Here is an 18384-nt window from a genome sequence, read left to right as displayed (position 1 = left end):
AAGTTTAATATAAAATAGGAGAATTACATTGATCTTCCTCCTGAATTTACCCATGATATGCACTTTAACCGGGTGGCACAGTGGTGTAGTGGTTAGCGCTGTCGCCTCACAGCAAGAAGGTCCGGGTTCAAGCCCCATGGCCGGCGAGGGCCTTTCTGGGCGGAGTTTGCATGTTCTCCCCGTGGGTTTCCTCCGGGTGCTCCGGTTTCCCCCACAGTCCAAAGACATGCAGGTTAGGTGAACTGGTGACTCTAAATTGACCGTAGGTGTGAATGTGAGTGTGAATGGTTGTCTGTGTCTATGTGTCAGCCCTGTGATGACCTGGCGACTTGTCCAGGGTGTACCCCGCCTTTCGCCCGTAGTCAGCTGGGATAGGCTCCAGCTTGCCTGCGACCCTGTAGAAGGATAAGGCGGCTAGAGATAATGAGATGAGATGAGATGAGATGCACTTTAACCGGGTGGCACAGTGGTGTAGTGGTTAGCGCTGTCGCCTCACAGCAAGAAGGTCCGGGTTCAAGCCCCATGGCCGGCGAGGGCCTTTCTGTGCGGAGTTTGCATGTTCTCCCCGTGGGTTTCCTCCGGGTGCTCCGGTTTCCCCCACAGTCCAAAGACATGCAGGTTAGGTTAACTGGCTACTCTAAATTGACCGTAGGTGTGAATGGTTGTCTGTGTCTATGTGTCGGCCCTGTGATGACCTGGCGACTTGTCCAGGGTGTACCCCGCCTTTCGCCCGTAGTCAGCTGGGATAGGCTCCAGCTTGCCTGCAACCCAATAGAACAGGATAAAGCGGCTAGAGATAATGAGATGAGATGCACTTTAACCATTACACCACCATACCGAGGAAAGGAAATATGCTATTCAAAAACTTCCAGGTATTACATGTAGATGAAGAAAAAGCTCAAGATGGATTTTGAATGGATCGCTCACGGAAAGATAACAGAGTAGCAGACACATGCTTTCAAATCAAAAACAACAAACTGGATTGTGAGAAACAGAGGAGGCCCCTTTAAAGCTCATGAGTCCACTGAACAATGGTGTGCATGGCAGAGGTGCAAAAAGAAAGCCACTGCTCTCCAAAAAGAACATGTGGACAAACAAACAAAAAAAAAGAGAAAATGTGTTGTGGATGGATGAGACCAGACCAGAACTTTTTGATTTAAATGAGAAGCGTTATGTTTGCTGTATCATCAGCTTTTCTACATTTTAGCATTCGTTTCATCACATCATTCCATCCTCTGGTCATAACAAGCTAAAAATATGTGATATAAATATACTAAACTAACAAACTTAACTCTGTTTTGCCTCATAAAAATATATCTCAGCAGATGAAGACAATGCTATCCTGCTAGATTAGCAACAATGGTAATAACTGCTATCGAGCCACTGAAACTATCAGTCAAAACTAAAATACATTAGAAATTTAAAAGAAATAAACTCGCAATAGTGTTAATCATCGGTTTATTGAACATGTTCGCCAAGGCTCAATACAAAAAGGAGCACGATTGTTTAAATAGTGCACTACACAGGGTGCATATACTAATAGGGCACTTGGACAAGAAAACTCAGTATATTTAATAACAACCTTTTTTTAAATTGACAAGCTCTAAATACACCTTTATAATTCTGTAAAAAATATATATATAGCTACTGTGTTTATGTTGAAGTCAGAAGTCTCACCTGGCTGTACGACAATATAATCGTGCTTCTTCTCCTTTAGGGTTTAACGCACTGAGCTCTAGATAAAATGTGGAGAGCTCAGAGCCCATCCCCCGCTGCTGAGAGGAGTGAAGCCATCTGGCCGCCATCTTACCACTCACATCGCGTGTATTTGACTTGAGTTAAACCGTGGTATCCGATCAAATGTGCCCCAAGAAAAGTATCTCCTGACTTTTTTTTTCTTTCATTACCTCCTCTTATTTTCTAAAATTTACTCTTACATATATTTATAGCGGGGCGGCACGGTGGTGTAGTGGTTAGCGCTGTCGCCTCACAGCAAGAAGGTCCTGGGTTCGAGCCCCGGGGCCGGCGAGGGCCTTTCTGTGTGGAGTTTGCATGTTCTCCCCGTGTCCGTGTGGGTTTCCTCCGGGTGCTCCGGTTTCCCCCACAGTCCAAAGACATGCAGGTTAGGTTAACTGGTGACTCTAAATTGACCGTAGGTGTGAATGTGAGTGTGAATGGTTGTCTGTGTCTATGTGTCAGCCCTGTGATGACCTGGCGACTTGTCCAGGGTGTACCCCGCCTTTCGCCCGTAGTCAGCTGGGATAGGCTCCAGCTTGCCTGCGACCCTGTAGAAGGATAAAGCGGCTAGAGATAATGAGATGAGATATATTTATAGCAGGTGGCACGGTGGTAGAGTGGTTAGCGCTGTCGCCTCACAGCAAGAAGGTCGGGGTTCAAGCCCCGTGGCCGGCGAGGGCCTTTCTGTGCGGAGTTTGCATGTTCTCCCTGTGTCCGTGTGGGTTTGCTCCAGTTTCCCCCACAGTCCAAAGACATGCAGGTTAGGTTAACTGGTGACTCTAAATTGACCATAGGTGTGAGTGTGAATGGTTGTCTGTGTCTATGTGTCAGCCCTGTGATGACCTGGCGACTTGTCCAGGGTGTACCCTGCCTTTCGCCCGTAGTCAGCTGGGATAGGCTCCAGCTTGCCTGCGACCCTGTAGAGCAGGAGATAATGAGATGAGATATATTTATAAAGCTCTCCTTTGTTGTTATTACATCACATCACATATTACATTATATCGCATCGCATTGCATATACCCGTACATCGCATCACTCCTATGGAGGGCGGCCCCATGTGGACAGTTGGGAGTCGCGCCTGGAGGATGCTCTGGACTCTTGCAGTGGTGGTGTAGTGGTTAGTACGGTTGCCTCACAGCAAGAAGGTTCTGGGTTCGAACCCACCAGCTGGCAAGGGCCTTTCTGTGTGGCATTTGCATGTTCTCCCCGTGGGTGTGCTCCAGTTTCCCCCACAATCCAAAGACATGCAGGTTAGGTTAATATGGATGGCCTTGGGCTGAGATGCCCTTGAGTGAGGCACCCAACTCCCAATTGCTCCCTGGGCGCTGTTAGCATGGCTGCCCACTGCTCTGGGTATGTGTGTGTGCTCATTGCTCATGTGCATGTGTGTGTTCACTGCTTCAGATGGGTTAAATGCAGAGAGGAAATTTCACAAGTGTGTGATAAATAAAGTTGTGCTTTCTTTCTTTTGTGGCTGGGGACTGCAGTTGACTTGCTGACTTTGGGACTACAGTTGTCGTGGACAGTTTTGCACTTGGGTTTCCATCGGTGGGGGGTTTATAGCATCAATGAAGCTGACTTTATGCTACCCGCCTTTTGCCTGTAGTCAGCTGGGATACACTCCAGCTTGCCTGCGACCCTGTAGAACAGGATAAAGCGGCTAGAGATAATGAGATGAATGAGATGAAATCTGAAAAGATGTCAATAATTATGGATTGTCGATAATTGTAGCCGCCACTCTAGTTAAAACAGATAATCATGCCCATTTTGTCAGTTTGTGCAAGTGGGTGTGACGTGTAGATGATCTACATTGTCAATTGTGCATAGCCTTAGCGTAGGCTCCTGTGGAGGACGGCCCCATATGGACAGTTGAAAGTCACACTTGGAAGATGCTCTGGACACTTACAGTAATGCTTTTATGGCTGAGGACTGCAATTGTCAAGAACAGTTTTGCACTCAAGTCTCCATCAATGAAGAGATATAACATCAACGAAACAGACTTCATGTTAAAACTGTTAATGTTATAGTCATGTTGTCTGTTGTTACCCAAATGAGGATGGGTTCCCTTTTGAGTCTGGTTCCTCTCGAGGTTTCTTCCTCATGTCGTCTGAGGGAGTTTTTCCTTGCCACCGTTGCCACAGGCTTGCTCATTGGGGATAGATTAGGGATAAAATTAGCTCATATTTTAAGTCGTTCAAATTCTGTAAAGCTGCTTTGCGACAATGTTTATTGTTAAAAGTGCTATAGCAGCGGTTCCCAAACTTTTTTGGCCGCGCACCCCCTTCTATACGCCAACCAGGTTGATACACCCCCAGTTCCCCAGTTTCAAAAAAACCACACACTTTCTTATAAGGGAAGCATCTTTAATCGTGCTAAATGATAACAAACATCGTTTGCCACACCTGCAGGAAACCACAAAAGTGGGGAAAAAAAAAAACACCAAAGCTTTCTTACAAAGGCAGCACGTCATGCTCGAATGAGAACATCGAATCACATTAACATATCATGCGCTCTGGTATTTGAATTAGATAGAATTTGATTGAAATGTAAGTTTTAAAACGTTGCAACATGGTAAATGCGCAAATTCATTACAAAGGGAGATCACATCGAGGCATGTAGTCTACCAGCCAGATATGGGGAAAATATATGATTTTCATCCGTGTTTAAAACACTAGCAACACAACCCTGTCATTACAAGGTTATGAAAATGAATTGAGTGAATTTAATTTGCAAAAAAGTTAACATAATAACAGTAAAAATAGCAATGATAATTATGAACATATGCATTTTAAAGAGATACAACAATTAAGGAGCATATCAGGAACAGATAAAGAAGAGGATCCATCTGATTGTGAAGTGCAGCGCTGGCGGCTCAGTCTGCAGCAAGAGAGAGACAGACAGACAGACGGTGGGTGGGTCAGTAGGCTATATCGGTCCTATTTTCAGTAGCAGTATATATTTTTAGCAAGATCAATGCCATTTGGCCAAATACATACCAATATTAATGCGACGGATGGGCCTGCATCTTGGCACAGAGCTCTCCGATGTTTGGGGTAATTGAAGACAGTCTCAGCCTCAAATCTTTCTCAACATCTCCCAGTCTTTGCCAATGTTTAGTTGCCGATCGGCATTTAGTTTTGCTGATTTCAACCAGTTGAGCATCGCGAATGAATGAATGAATTAATGAAGCCACAAACTACTGCAGAACCGTTACGGCGTAGAAGAAGAGTTAAAAATCGCCATTACATTTTTTATCTTGCGCACCCCCTAGTGACAGCTCGCGCACCCCCGGGGGTGCGCGCACCACACTTTGGGAACCCCTGTGCTATACAAATAAACTTGACTTGACTTGACTTATTGTTTTTTTGTGTAGATCTGGAGGGTCCTCAGACATAGAGTGTTTTGGTAAACTGGGATGTATAGATGCTGTCAGTCCCCCACTCGCTTGCTCACTCGAGTTAGTTGATGGTGTAGTGACTGCTGCTTTATGTCCCGGGGCTCCCTCATGCCTGTTTTACCTTCTGGCTCTCCCCTTTTAGTTATGCTGTCATAGTTAGTTTTGCCAGAGTCCCTGCTTGTACTCAGCGCAAAATGTATACTGTTCTTACTTATTCAGGTGACATTGGGCATACCTAACAACCTGTGTTTTCTCTCTTCTCCCCCCCCCCATCTGTCCCTCTGAGTTACATATCAATCCTGGGATCGAGATTCTGACCTCTTCTGCTCCTCGGACCTGCCTGATCCATCCTGATGCCCTATGCCTGGTTGGAGTCTCATCACATCGCTCCTGTGGAGGACGGCCCCATGTGGACAGTTGAAAGTCACACTTGGAAGATGCTCTGGACATTTAACAGTAATGCTTTTATGGCTGAGGACTACAGTTGACTTGCTAACTTTAGGACTGCAGTTGTCATGGACAGTTTTGCACTCAAGTTTCCATCAGTGAAGAGTTATAACATCAACGAAACTGACTTCATATTAAAACTGTTAATGGTATAATCGTTGTCTGTTGCTGCCCAAATGAGGATGGGTTCCCTTTTGAGTCTGGTTCCTCTTGAGGTTTCTTCCTCTTTTGCTATAATTATTTTTACAGAGATTATTTATTTGTACAGGAAAGCATATATCAGACGCCATCCAGGAAATAAGCCATTGACTAGGAAATGTGGCCAACCCTGATTTAAGAGTAATTATCAACATACTTGCACTCAATTTAAACTAAAATCATGTAGAGCGGCGGCTACAATTATCAACACCTTGATGAGCTTTTGGCCATTGCAAAAGTAGAAAAGACTTTCAATACGTAAATTGTGCATGAATAGTTACTCAAACTTCCACCAGAAAAAAATGAGTTGATTCCCGATTACTTAGCATATCAGATCATGTGACACTGTTCCACAACTATTAGCATCTTTATCCACAGTTATCGACACGGTTCCACAATTATCAACACCCAGATGATTATTTATAAAAAAATTATTGGTATGTGGTATTAAGTTAACAAAACAGTTTTTATTTAAAATTTGTTTTATGTAGACTTATATTTAGTACAAAATATCTTTTATACAACCCCGATTCCAAAAAAGTTGGGACAAAGTACAAATTATAAATAAAAACTGAATGCAATGATGTGGAAGTTTCAAAATTCCATATTTTATTCAGAATAGAACATAGATGACATATCAAATGTTTAAACCGAGAAAATGTATAATTTAAAGCGAAAAATTAGGTGATTTTAAATTTCATGACAACACCACATCTCAAAAAAGTTGGGACAAGGCCACGTTTTTCACTGTGACACATCCCCTTTTCTCTTTACAACAGTCTGTAAACGTCTGGGGACTGAGGAGACAAGTTGCTCAAGTTTAGGGATAGGAATGTTAACCCATTCTTGTCTAATGTAGGATTCTAGTTGCTCAACTGTCTTAGGCCTTTTTTGTTGTATCTTCCGTTTTATGATGCGCCAAATGTTTTCTATGGGTGAAAGATCTGGACTGCAGGCTGGCCAGTTCAGTACCCGGACCCTTCTTCTACGCAGCCATGATGCTGTAATTGATGCAGTATGTGGTTTGGCATTGTCATGTTGGAAAATGCAAGGTCTTCCCTGAAAGAGCCATCGTCTGAATGGGAGCATATGTTGCTCTAGAACCTGGATATACCTTTCAGCATTGATGGTGTCTTTTCAGATGTGTAAGCTGCCCATGCCACATGCACTAATGCAACCCCATACCATCAGAGATGCAGGCTTCTGAACTGAGCGCTGATAACAACTTGGGTCGTCCTTCTCCTCTTTAGTCCGAATGACATGGCGTCCCTGATTTCCATAAAGAACTTCAAATTTTGATTCGTCTGACCACAGAACAGTTTTCCACTTTGCCACAGTCCATTTTAAATGAGTCTTGGCCCAGAGAAGACATCTGCGCTTCTGGATCATGTTTAGATACGGCTTCTTTGAACTATATAGTTTTAGCTGGCAACGGCGGATGGCACGGTGAATTGTGTTCACAGATAATGTTCTCTGGAAATATTCCTGAGCCCATTTCGTGATTTCCAATACAGAAGCATGCCTGTATGTGATGCAGTGCCGTCTAAGGGCCTGAAGATCACGGGCACCCAGTATGGTTTTCTGGCCTTGACCCTTACGCACAGAGATTCTTCCAGATTCTCTGAATCTTTTGATGATATTATGCACTGTAGATGATGATATGTTCAAACTCTTTGCAATTTTACACTGTCAAACTCCTTTCTGATATTGCTCCTCTATTTGTCAGCGCAGAATTAGGGGGATTGGTGATCCTCTTCCCATCTTTACTTCTGAGAGCCGCTGCCACTCCAAGATGCTCTTTTTATACCCAGTCATGTTAATGACCTATTGCCAATTGACCTAATGAGTTGCAATTTGGTCCTCCAGCTGTTCCTTTTTTGTACCTTTAACTTTTCCAGCCTCTTATTGCCCCTGTCCCAACTTTTTTGAGATGTGTTGCTGTCATGAAATTTCAAATGAGCCAATATTTGGCATGAAATTTCAAAATGTCTCACTTTCGACATTTGATATGTTGTCTATGTTCTATTGTGAATACAATATCAGTTTTTGAGATTTGTAAATTATTGCATTTCGTTTTTATTTACAATTTGTACTTTGTCCCAACTTTTTTGCAATCGGGGTTGTATAAATATATCAATGTTGGTGGCGGCACGGTGGTGTAGTGGTTAGCGCTGTCGCCTCACAGCAAGAAGGTCTGGGTTCGAGCCCCGTGGCCGGCGAGGGCCTTTCTGTGTGGAGTTTGCAAATTCTCCCCGTGTCCGCGTGGGTTTCCTCCGGGTGCTCCGGTTTCCCCCACAGTCCAAAGACATGCAGGTTAGGTTAACTGGTGACTCTAAATTGATCGTAGGGGTGAATGTGAGTGTGAATGGTTGTCTGTGTCTATGTGTCAGCCCTGTGATGACCTGGCGACTTGTCCAGGGTGTACCCCACCTTTCGCCCGTAGTCAGCTGGGATAGGCTCCAGCTTGTCTGCGACCCTGTAGAACAGGATAAAGCGGCTACAGATAATGAGATGAGATGAGATATCGATGTTGGTGTTTACGTACATGAGGAAGTAATTCTAATGTTTGTAAATAAATGAACTGATAATGTTTAACCTGTGCCAGAAAATCTTTTTGTTCCACTTTCTCCCCAGTTTCTAAGTATTTTCGTGGATCACATTTTGTTAATCATTTGTTGTTGTTTGTATTAATTTCTAGTTTTATAGTTTACCAATAAATGTCAACAGACAATTGATATTGTAACCACATGAAAATCCAGGTTAAAGGTCGATTTTTTTAAATTGAGATTTTAAATTTACATCAAAACATATACAGTGGTGCTTGGAAGTTTGTGAACCCTTTGAATTTTCTATATTTCTGCATAAACATGACCTAAAACATCATCAGATTTTCATACAAGTCCTAAAAGTAGATAAAGAGAACCCATTAAAACAAATGAGACAAAAATATTATACTTGGTCATTTATTTATTGAGGAAAATTATCTAATATTACATATCTGTGACTGGCAAAATATGTGAACCTCTAGGATTAGCAGTTAATTTGAAGGTGAAATTAGAGTCAGGTGTTTCCAATCAATGGGATGACAATCAGGTGTGAGTGGGCACCCTGTTTTATTTAAAGAACAGGGATCTATCAAAGTCTGATCTTTACAACACATGTTTGTTGAAGTGTATCATGGCACAAACAAAGGAGATTTCTGAGGACCTCAGAAAAAGCGTTGTTGATGCTCATCAGGCTGGAAAAGGTTACAAAACCATCTCTAAAGAGTTTGGACTCCACCAATCCACAGTCAGACAGATTGTGTACAAATGGAGGAAATTCAAGACCATTGTTACCCTCCCCAGGAGTAGTCAACCAACAAAGATCACTCCAAGAGCAAGGTGTGTAATACTTGGCAAGGTCACAAAGGACCCCAGGGTAACTTCTAAGCAACTGAAGGCCTCTCTCACATTGGCTAATGTTAATGCTCATGAGTCCACCATCAGGAGAATACTGAACAACAATGGTGTGCATGGCAGGGCTGCAAGGAGAAAGCCATTGCTCTCCAAAAAGAACATTGCTGCTCGTCTGCAGTTTGCTAAAGATCATGTGGACAAACCAGAAGGCTATTGGAAAAATGTTTTGTGGACGGATGAGACCAAAATAGAACTTTTTGGTTTAAATGAGAAGCGTTATGTTTGGAGAAAAGTAAACACTGCATTCCAGCATAAGAACCTCATCCCATCTTTGAAACATGGTAGTGGTAGTATCATGGTTTGGGCCTGTTTTGTTGCATCTGGGCCAGGACGGCTTGCCGTCATTGATGGAACAATGAATGCTGAATTATACCAGCGAATTCTAAAGGAAAATGTCAGGACATCTGTCCACAAACTGAATCTCAAGAGAAGGTGGGTCATGCAGCAAGACAACGACCCTAAGCGCACAAGTCGTTCTACCAAAGAATGGTTAAAGAAGAATAAAGGTAATGTTTTGGAATGGCCAAATCAAAGTCCTGACCTTAATCCAATGGAAATGTTGTGGAAGGACCTGAAGCGAGCAGTTCATGTGAGGAAACCCACCAACATCCCACAGTTGAAGCTGTTCTGTACGGAGGAATGGGCTAAAATTCCTCCAAGCCAGTGTGCAGGACTGATCAACAGTTACCAGAAATGTTTAGTTGCAGTTATTGCTGCACAAGGGGGTCACACCAGATACTGAAAGCAAAGGTTCACATACTTTTGCCACTCACAGATATGTAATATTGGATCATTTCCTCAATAAATAAATGACCAAGTATAATATGTTTTGTCTCATTTGTTTAACTGAGTTCTCTTTATTTACTTTTAAGACTTGTGTGAAAATCTGATGTTGTTTTAGGTCATATTTTTGCAGAAATATGGAAAATTCAAAGGGTTCACAAACTTTCAAGCACCACTGTAAAATGCCTAATAATATTGTAATATGTGGTAGACATTTACAACAAACTGCAAAAAAAAAAATTCTGATTGGAATAGAAAAATCTGAATATTTCAAGCATGTAATTTTTTATATACTAGGAATTTAATTCTGGTCTAATTCTATTTATTGCAATAGGGTTCCAAATACTCTATAAGCATTCCATTCTGTTATGAATCAGAAAAAAAATTATTATAAATTTCAGGACTTTTTTTTAAAAGCACTTCATCTACTTCAACAATGTTACACAAAGATCAATGCATAACTGTTGTAAGTGTCACTTAATTCCACAGGGTGTCAATAATCGTGGACACCAGTGAAAGTGATCACTATTATCAAAACATCATGTGACTTCTCAAACGCACATTTAGATACAAAATGGTGACTGTCAAATGAAAGAGTAAGAAATAAAGTAGGTTTCAGCAAGGATATCATGAAATATCAGTGACTTTGATAAGTAAAAAGATGTCCACTATCTTTCCTCAACTTGCTGATCATGCTGAAAAAAATTCCATCCCAGGTAACAAGCTGTGTCATCAGGTGACAAGATCAAAGGGCAAGGGGCGGGGGTCTTCTAGTTGATTAATTAACCAATAATAACTGTTGTAACTAAAACTCATCTTTGTAAAATTGTTTTTTATTGGTAAACCTGAAAAGATGGGCGGAACGGTGGTGTAGTGGTTAGCACTGTTGCCTCACAGCAAGAAGGTCCAGGTTCAAGCCCCGTGGCCGGCGAGGGCCTTTCTGTGCGGAGTTTGCATGTTCTCCCCGTGTCCGCGTGGGTTTCCTCCAGGTGCTCCGGTTTCCCTCACAGTCCAAAGACATGCAGGTTAGGTTAACTGATGACTCTAAATTGACCGTAGGTGTGAATGTGAGTGTGAATGGTTGTCTGTGTCTATGTGTTAGCCCTGTGATGACCTGGCAACTTGTCCAGGGTGTATGTACCCCGCCTTTCGCCTGTAGTCAGCTGGGATACACTCCAGCTTGCCTGCGACCCTGAAGAACAGGATAAAGCAGCTAGAGATAATGAGATGAATGAGATGAAATCTGAAAAGATGTCAATAATTATGGATTGTCGATAATTGTACCCGCCACTCTAGTTAAAACAGATAATCATGCCCATTTTGTCAGTTTGTGCAAGTGGGTGTGACGTGTAGATGATCTACATTGTCAATTGTGCATAGCCTTAGCGTAGGCTCCTGTGGAGGACGGCCCCATATGGACAGTTGAAAGTCACACTTGGAAGACACTCTGGACACTTACAGTAATGCTTTTATGGCTGAGGACTACAGTTGACTTGCTAACTTTAGGACTGCAGTTGTCATGAACAGTTTTGCACTCAAGTTCCCATCAATGAAGAGTTATAACATCAACGAAACTGACTTCATGTTAAAACTGTTAATGTTATAGTCATGTTGTCTGTTGTTACCCAAATGAGGATGGGTTCCCTTTTGAGTCTGGTTCCTCTCGAGGTTTTTTCCTCATGTCATCTGAGGGAGTTTTTCTTTGCCACTGTCGCCACAGGCTTGCTCATTGGGAATAGATTAGGGATAAAATTAGCTCATCTTTTAAGTCATTCAAATTCTGTAAAGCTGCTTTGCAACAATGTTTATTGTTAAAAGCGCTATACAAATAAACTTGACTTGACTTGACTAAATGAAAATAGCTACTGACCAAACTAAAACAATAACATATCTCTTTTTATTTGCATCCCTCACTGCCATTTCTACCTAAGGCTATGGTCCTTATTTCATTTAGGCTCCTAAGGCTAATTTACTCCGTTCATTTTTCTTTTTGAATTTGTGCCATTGAGCTTGAGGTGCCACATTCAATATCAAACATGTCTAGACTTTGGCTTTGATCTAGTCTGGGACTTTTCATTGAAAATCTAACGCAGTCAGTGTTCATCCCAGATATCAATGTCAGATTTTCAACAAAAACAAACAAGACGATAAGACAGATTTTCTGGGGGTTTTTTTCTTTCACTCTTGCAAACCATCATAAAATGCTATAGGGGTCCACACAAATGACACTGTGCACACGTGTAAAAATTATCACACACTGTCAATACTCACAGGTGAAATGTCTGTCCACAACTTTTGACTTGACAGTTTGTGCATTTCACTGCAGCACATGCTGTAATTTTTGTAATCTTGTAATTTTTCTCACCAACTACAGAAATAACTTGTGCAGTTTTGTGTAGCTTCCAGTAGCCGAAATGACCATTCCACTCCGCAGTGTGAGTGGTAAGATGGCAGCCAGATGGCTTCACTCTAACAAGCCTATGGGCGCTCCAGATTTTTACGGAGAGCTCAGTGGTTTCACGGCAGTTGGCATCCATTTGTTGCCTTACTGCCCCTTCTGGTTTTATTTGCCCATTACTCTCTTGTGATTAGCCCGGTTGTTTTAAGAAACCTGAATAAATACTTTCTCCCCTCCATCGTGTCCCTGTCCTGCAGCACATATTTAGTCCTGGACGGTTCTTGTCTTCATCTCTGTAGCTCTGTATTAATTTCCCTTCTCTCCTCTTTGTACTTTGCACATGACATCAGGACATGATCCACTGACTCCACTGTTTGACAATACTTGCAGTGACCAGTTGGATGTTTCACCATGATGAAAAATGTATTCATGACTGCTTGTTCCCTTCTGCTAGTTTTGCCAATCCTTGCCCCCACCCCCCCCACCCCCACCCCACCCACACACACACACACTTTATTCTGAATTATATGTCGGTGTCTTCATTTTGTCACACAGTCCCAGTATCGCTGCCATTATTTGATTATTTCCTTCCAGCCAGGGCAGTGGGCATGTGCCATCCTTGACCACCATGCAATGGAGTAGTAAGGCATCTCCTTTCCTCCACTAGTCTGGGGTAGTGCCTTGAGCAAGCACTAGCAACCCCTCGCTCCCCCTGGTCAGGGTTACAACCAAAGACTGGACTCAGCAGATTGCGCAGAGGAGGCCATCACCTGGTGGTTCAACAGGCAGGAAGGCAGACCCAGCAAAACATTTGTGGAGCATGATCAGGGCACAGTGCAACATGTAGAACACTGTTGGCCATCCACTGCATTCCAACCTAGCTCCAGCTGTCTTGATTCTGTCTTTCCCCTGGACCCAATTAGGTCATGATGAGAGAGTGAGGCTGACAGCTGCACAATTCTCCCTCACTCTAATCCAAGTCACATCCAAGTCATAACTTCAAATTCAAGTCCTGTGGCAATGGGCAAGTGGTGAAGCAGCAGGTGTAGAAACACTGGAAGCTGTGGTCACAAACCTGTACACAGGTGGCCCAGGGCATAGGGTCGCTGTCTGCTGGAACAAAGCAGCACCGGAGTTCAGTAGCCCCCTGGCTGTCTGAGCAGCCCTGTTTCGGTGCCCTCTGCTCACCTCTATGAAGGATGAGGCTAGAAAAGGTTCCCCAAACATAGCCTTCTTCACCTCACCCTGGCCAGCACACTGCAGCTGGTGGGGATCCCACTCAGCAGTCAAAATACAACAAATAAGAAAATAAATAAGATAGTGAAGGTACTCAACCTTGGCAAGTGGGACCATGCACACTCTACTGGGGGCTGGACTTCCCACTGTTCTGTAGAAAGACAAAGCCAAATGGACCGGCCATGTTGTCAGGATGCCAGACAGTCAACTGCCCAAACAGTTGTTGTATAGGGAGCTGTGCCAAGGCAAATGCTCATCGGGGATGCAGAAGAAATGCTTCAAGGACAATCTCAAAGTGTCCCTCAAAACCTTAGAAATTGATCTCAACTGCTGGGAGTCACTTTCTCAGGATCATCCAGCATGATGAGCAAAGCTCATTAGTGGCGCACGTGCTGCAGAGATAAAATGCATTGCTGAGGCCCAGAAGAAACGAGCTGTATGGAAGGCTCGAACTATTGCCACCCCCACTACAGCACCTATCCACATGTGCCCGACATGTGAGCGTACCTTCAAAGCCCAGATTGGCCTCATCAGTCACCTCCAGACCCACAACCACCACCCAACAAATTGAAGTCATGGTCTTCTTTGACCATGAAGGATGAACATCATCATTTCCTTCCAAACAATACTTGTCCCCTCTGATTTTGAAAGTTTAATCCTAATTTCCGCACTTCTCTTTTTGCCTGCCTCTTTTGCTAACTTGTCTACTTTTTCATTCCCAGGAATTCCTGAGTGTGCTGGAACCCACATGAACATTACATTTTCCCCTTGGCTAGCTAGTATTGAGTTAGTAAATGGCAGTTTTATTAAGTCTTGATGGCTTCTGGCTGTTCTTGTTTTAATATTTCACACTGCTGACACTGAATCACTACAGATGAGTATATTATTTGCCACCATCTCTTCCACTCACTCTCATGCTAGAGAACTGCAAATAGCTCAATAGCATACACACTCAAATTATCTGATATTCTCCTGCTGACAAAAGTCTGGAGGCTGGGGATCACCACTGCTGCCCTTGTCGCATCTGTAAAAGAATCCTTTAATCCAACAGCAAATACCTGCAGATAACCACTGTAGTTCCTATCCACATGGCTTTAGGGCTCCTGGGCTAGATCTGTTGTCTTATTTCTGTGCTTAATATTCAGTAGTTCCAAATCTAGTATCACCAGCAGCATACAGCATCCATTCTGGTTTTACTAGCCATATCATAGTTGGGCAAAATTCTACTTCAAGCATGTTCATTTGCTCTGCAATGCCATTTCCTGTCCATCCGAGGCTTGTTGTTTGTGCTTTTCCCCTCTCCCAACAGGCCTCTAAAACCTTCTTTGTTGGATGACTTTCTTTATGTTCCTTTAGGTTTATCCAGTAGTTGGCCATGTGTTGCTTCCTACAGAACCAACATGGCATTTCTCCTGCTTCAGCCTGAAGAGCACACACTGGTGCTGTTTTCACTGTACCTAAGCAGGTTCTCAGTGCTCTAGCTTGAATGACATCCAAGTCTGATAACACAGAATTGGTTGCAGAGCCATACACTATGCAACTGTAATCAATTCTTGGTCGAATTAATGCCATATCAATATATTTTCAGTGAAGCAACATTGGCTCCCCAGTCTACCCCTGTCAGACATCTCAAGACATTTATAACTTTCTTACTTTTCTTCACTGTACTTCTTACATACTCTCTCCAAATTAGTCTTGGGTCAAAATGTATTCCCAGAAAGTGAAAGCTTTCTAGTCTTTCCAAATCATTTCCATATAGTTCAAGTTCATCCCTTCCTTTACTTTCCAATTTGTAAAAAGCATAACTTTAGTTTTTTCCACCGAGAATTTACAACCCCTTTCTGTTCCCCATCCTGCCACTTGAATTATCCCTTCTTGCAGTTTCTTGACTATACGTTCCACATTTCATCCCCTTTTCCAAACTGCCCCATCATCTGCAAACAAGGATCTTCCCATGCCTGGTGATATGCTATCATACAGTGGTGCTTGAAAGTTTGTGAACTGTTTAGAATTTTCTATATTTCTACATAAATATGACCTAAAATATCAGATTTTCACACAAGCCCTAAAAGTAGATAAAGAGAACGCAGTTAAACAAATGAGACAAAAATATTATACTTGGTCATTTATTTATTGAGGAAAATGATCCAATATTACATATCTGTGAGTGGCAAAAGTATGTGAACCTCTAGGATTAGCGGTTAATTTGAAGGTGAAATTAGAGTCAAGCGTTTTCAATCAATGGGATGACAATCAGGTGTGAGTGGGCACCCTGTTTTATTTAAAGAACAGGGATCTATCAAAGTCTGATCTTCACAACACATGTTTGTGGAAGTGTATCATGGCACAAACAAAGGAGATTTCTGAGGACCTCAGAAAAAAACATTGTTGATGCTCATCAGGCTGGAAAAGGTTACAAAACCATCTCTAAAGAGTTTGAACTCCACAGATCCACAGTCAGACAGAGTGTGTACAAATGGAGGAAATTCAAGACCATTGTTGCCCTCCGCAGGAGTGGTCGACCAACAAAGATCACTCCAAGAGCAAGGCATGTAATAGTCGGCGAGGTCACAAAGGACCCCAGGGTAACTTCTAAGCAACTGAAGGCCTCTCTCAAATTGGCTAATGTTAACATTCATGAATCCACCATCAGGAGAACACTGAACAACAATGGTGTGCATGGCAGGGTTGCCAGGAGAAAGCCACTGCTCTCCAAAAAGAGCATTGCTGCTCATCTGCAGTTTGCTAAAGATCACGTGGCTCTTTATTGTACTGTCGCTTTCCTTTTTGTACTTTCCACTTTCACTTTCCTTTTTTCGTTTTTTTTTCCGGAAGAATGCCGAGACTGGAAGCTTTCTTTTTCTTTTTTTCTCCTCCTGTGTAAAGACCACAAGTGGAGGCCATCTACATCAGATCTGCTTTAATATCAACAGATCTTCAATTACGGTACGTGAATCTTTTCATCATGGCACACCTTCAGCCTATTCAGTGTGCTGAGTGCAGGATGTTTAGTCATTCTTCCTCCGTCACTGGCGATAGCTTTATTTGTGATAAGTGCAGATTAGTTAGCTCTCTGACGGAGAAGAGTATAGTGCTAGAAGCACGTGTCCAGGCTTTAGAGAAGGTCAGTGAGCGTGAGAACAGTGTAGTTTCTGTAGAGGAAAGTCTGGATGCCCTAGGTGGAATTAGCAATCCCCCAACTCCAGCATTAGAGCCTTTACAGCAGGGCAAATGGGTGACGGCTCTGCGGCATAAGCGTAGAGCCAAAGCTACCACTGAGGCTCGCCCATGGGAGCACCACTCCCCTCCACATCATGTGTCAAACAGGTTTGCTCTCCTTAGTGATGCACCCACTGAGAAACCTGAAAGAGCTCTGGTTATAAAGGACTCTATCATATGGCACGTGAAATTAGCTCAGCCTTTATGGGCACCAGCAGCTTTAGTCAGGTGTATACCAGGAGCCAGGGCGCCGGACATAGCAGGTAATCTTAGGTTCCTAGGCAAGCACAGGTTCTCAGAGATAGTTATCCATGCAGGAGCTAATGATATACGCCTTCGTCAGTCTGAGGTTACTAAGAGTAACTTTGTAGAGGTGTTTAAATTAGCGAAGGTGATGTCCGATGCTGTAGTATGCTCTGGCCCCATCCCAATGTGGTGTGGCAATATAGCTTACAGCAGGTTATGGTTGCTGAACTGCTGGTTGTCCAGGTGGTGCTCTGAAAACAGTGTGGGCTTTATAGATAATTGGGCTAATTTTGAGGGCACTGCTGGCCTGTTAGGGCGGGACGGTATCCATCCCACTCGGGAAGGTGCTGCTCTCATTTCCTGCAGCATAGGTCATAGTCTCAGAACAGGCCTAGTTAATTTCTGACAATCCAGAGCCAAGGCCAGGGAGCAGACAAACAGGCTAAAACAACTGTCTGCTAGCTGCACAGAGTCATCACTCAGGGTCCACTACATCGAGACTATGTCTGTTCCCCAAGCTAAACAAAAAGGTAGAAATATTCAGAGAGTTTGTTCCAGTAACCTAATCAATATAAAATTAGATCATACTGACTGTACAGCTGCTGCCAGCACCTTTGATCTAAAGGTGGGGCTATTAAATATTAGATCTCTTACATCTAAAGTGCTAATGGCTAATGAACTCACTACTGATCAGGAGTTTAATGTACTTTGTTTTACTGAAACATGGATTAAGCCAAATGAATATATAGCATTAAATGAAGCGAGTCCTCCTGGATACAGTTATATACACCAGCCTCATCTAACTGGCAGAGGAGGAGGTGTTGCAGTTATTTATAACGATTATCTAGGTGTAACACAAAAACCTGGTTATAAATTTAATACATTTGAAGTTCTTCATACTCATATAATGTATGTAGCCTCGAAAAATAAGTCTACCCAGTTCATTCCGTTACTTATTATTTACAGGCCCCCGGGGCCTTATTCTGAGTTTCTTTCTGAGTTTGCAGATTTTATCTCAGATCTGGTTATTTCCTTAGACAAAGCTTTAGTTGTGGGAGATTTTAATATTTATTTCGATAACCCAGAAGACCCTTTGAAAACAGTGTTTGTGTCCATTTTAGATACAGTAGGGATTAATCAGAATGTCATCGGACCGATCCACAATGGTGGTCACACCCTCGATCTAATACTAACATTTGGGTTAAACGTAGAAAATATAGTCATACTTCCACAGTCTGAAGTTATCTCAGATCATTATCTCGTC

The 18384-nt window shown here is 42.8% G+C and overlaps 1 protein-coding gene across 1 annotated transcript in view; it reads right to left on the bottom strand.

The window, feature by feature from the left end:
* The window catches only part of LOC132885417 (zinc finger protein 501-like), a 35926-nt gene extending 34192 nt beyond the window's left edge, over nt 1-1734 (bottom strand). Inside the window, exon 1 of the mRNA XM_060920077.1 lies at nt 1678-1734. The gene's annotated coding sequence lies outside the window, so the exon portion shown is untranslated. The remainder of the gene's footprint in view (nt 1-1677) is intronic.
* Between the last annotated feature and the right edge of the window lie 16650 nt (nt 1735-18384).

Source organism: Neoarius graeffei, chromosome 4 (genome assembly GCF_027579695.1).
Source record: "Neoarius graeffei isolate fNeoGra1 chromosome 4, fNeoGra1.pri, whole genome shotgun sequence".
Taxonomy (NCBI): domain Eukaryota; kingdom Metazoa; phylum Chordata; class Actinopteri; order Siluriformes; family Ariidae; genus Neoarius; species Neoarius graeffei.
The sequence above is the reverse complement of the archived record's forward strand: the minus strand, read 5'-3'. Positions and strand labels throughout refer to the sequence as shown.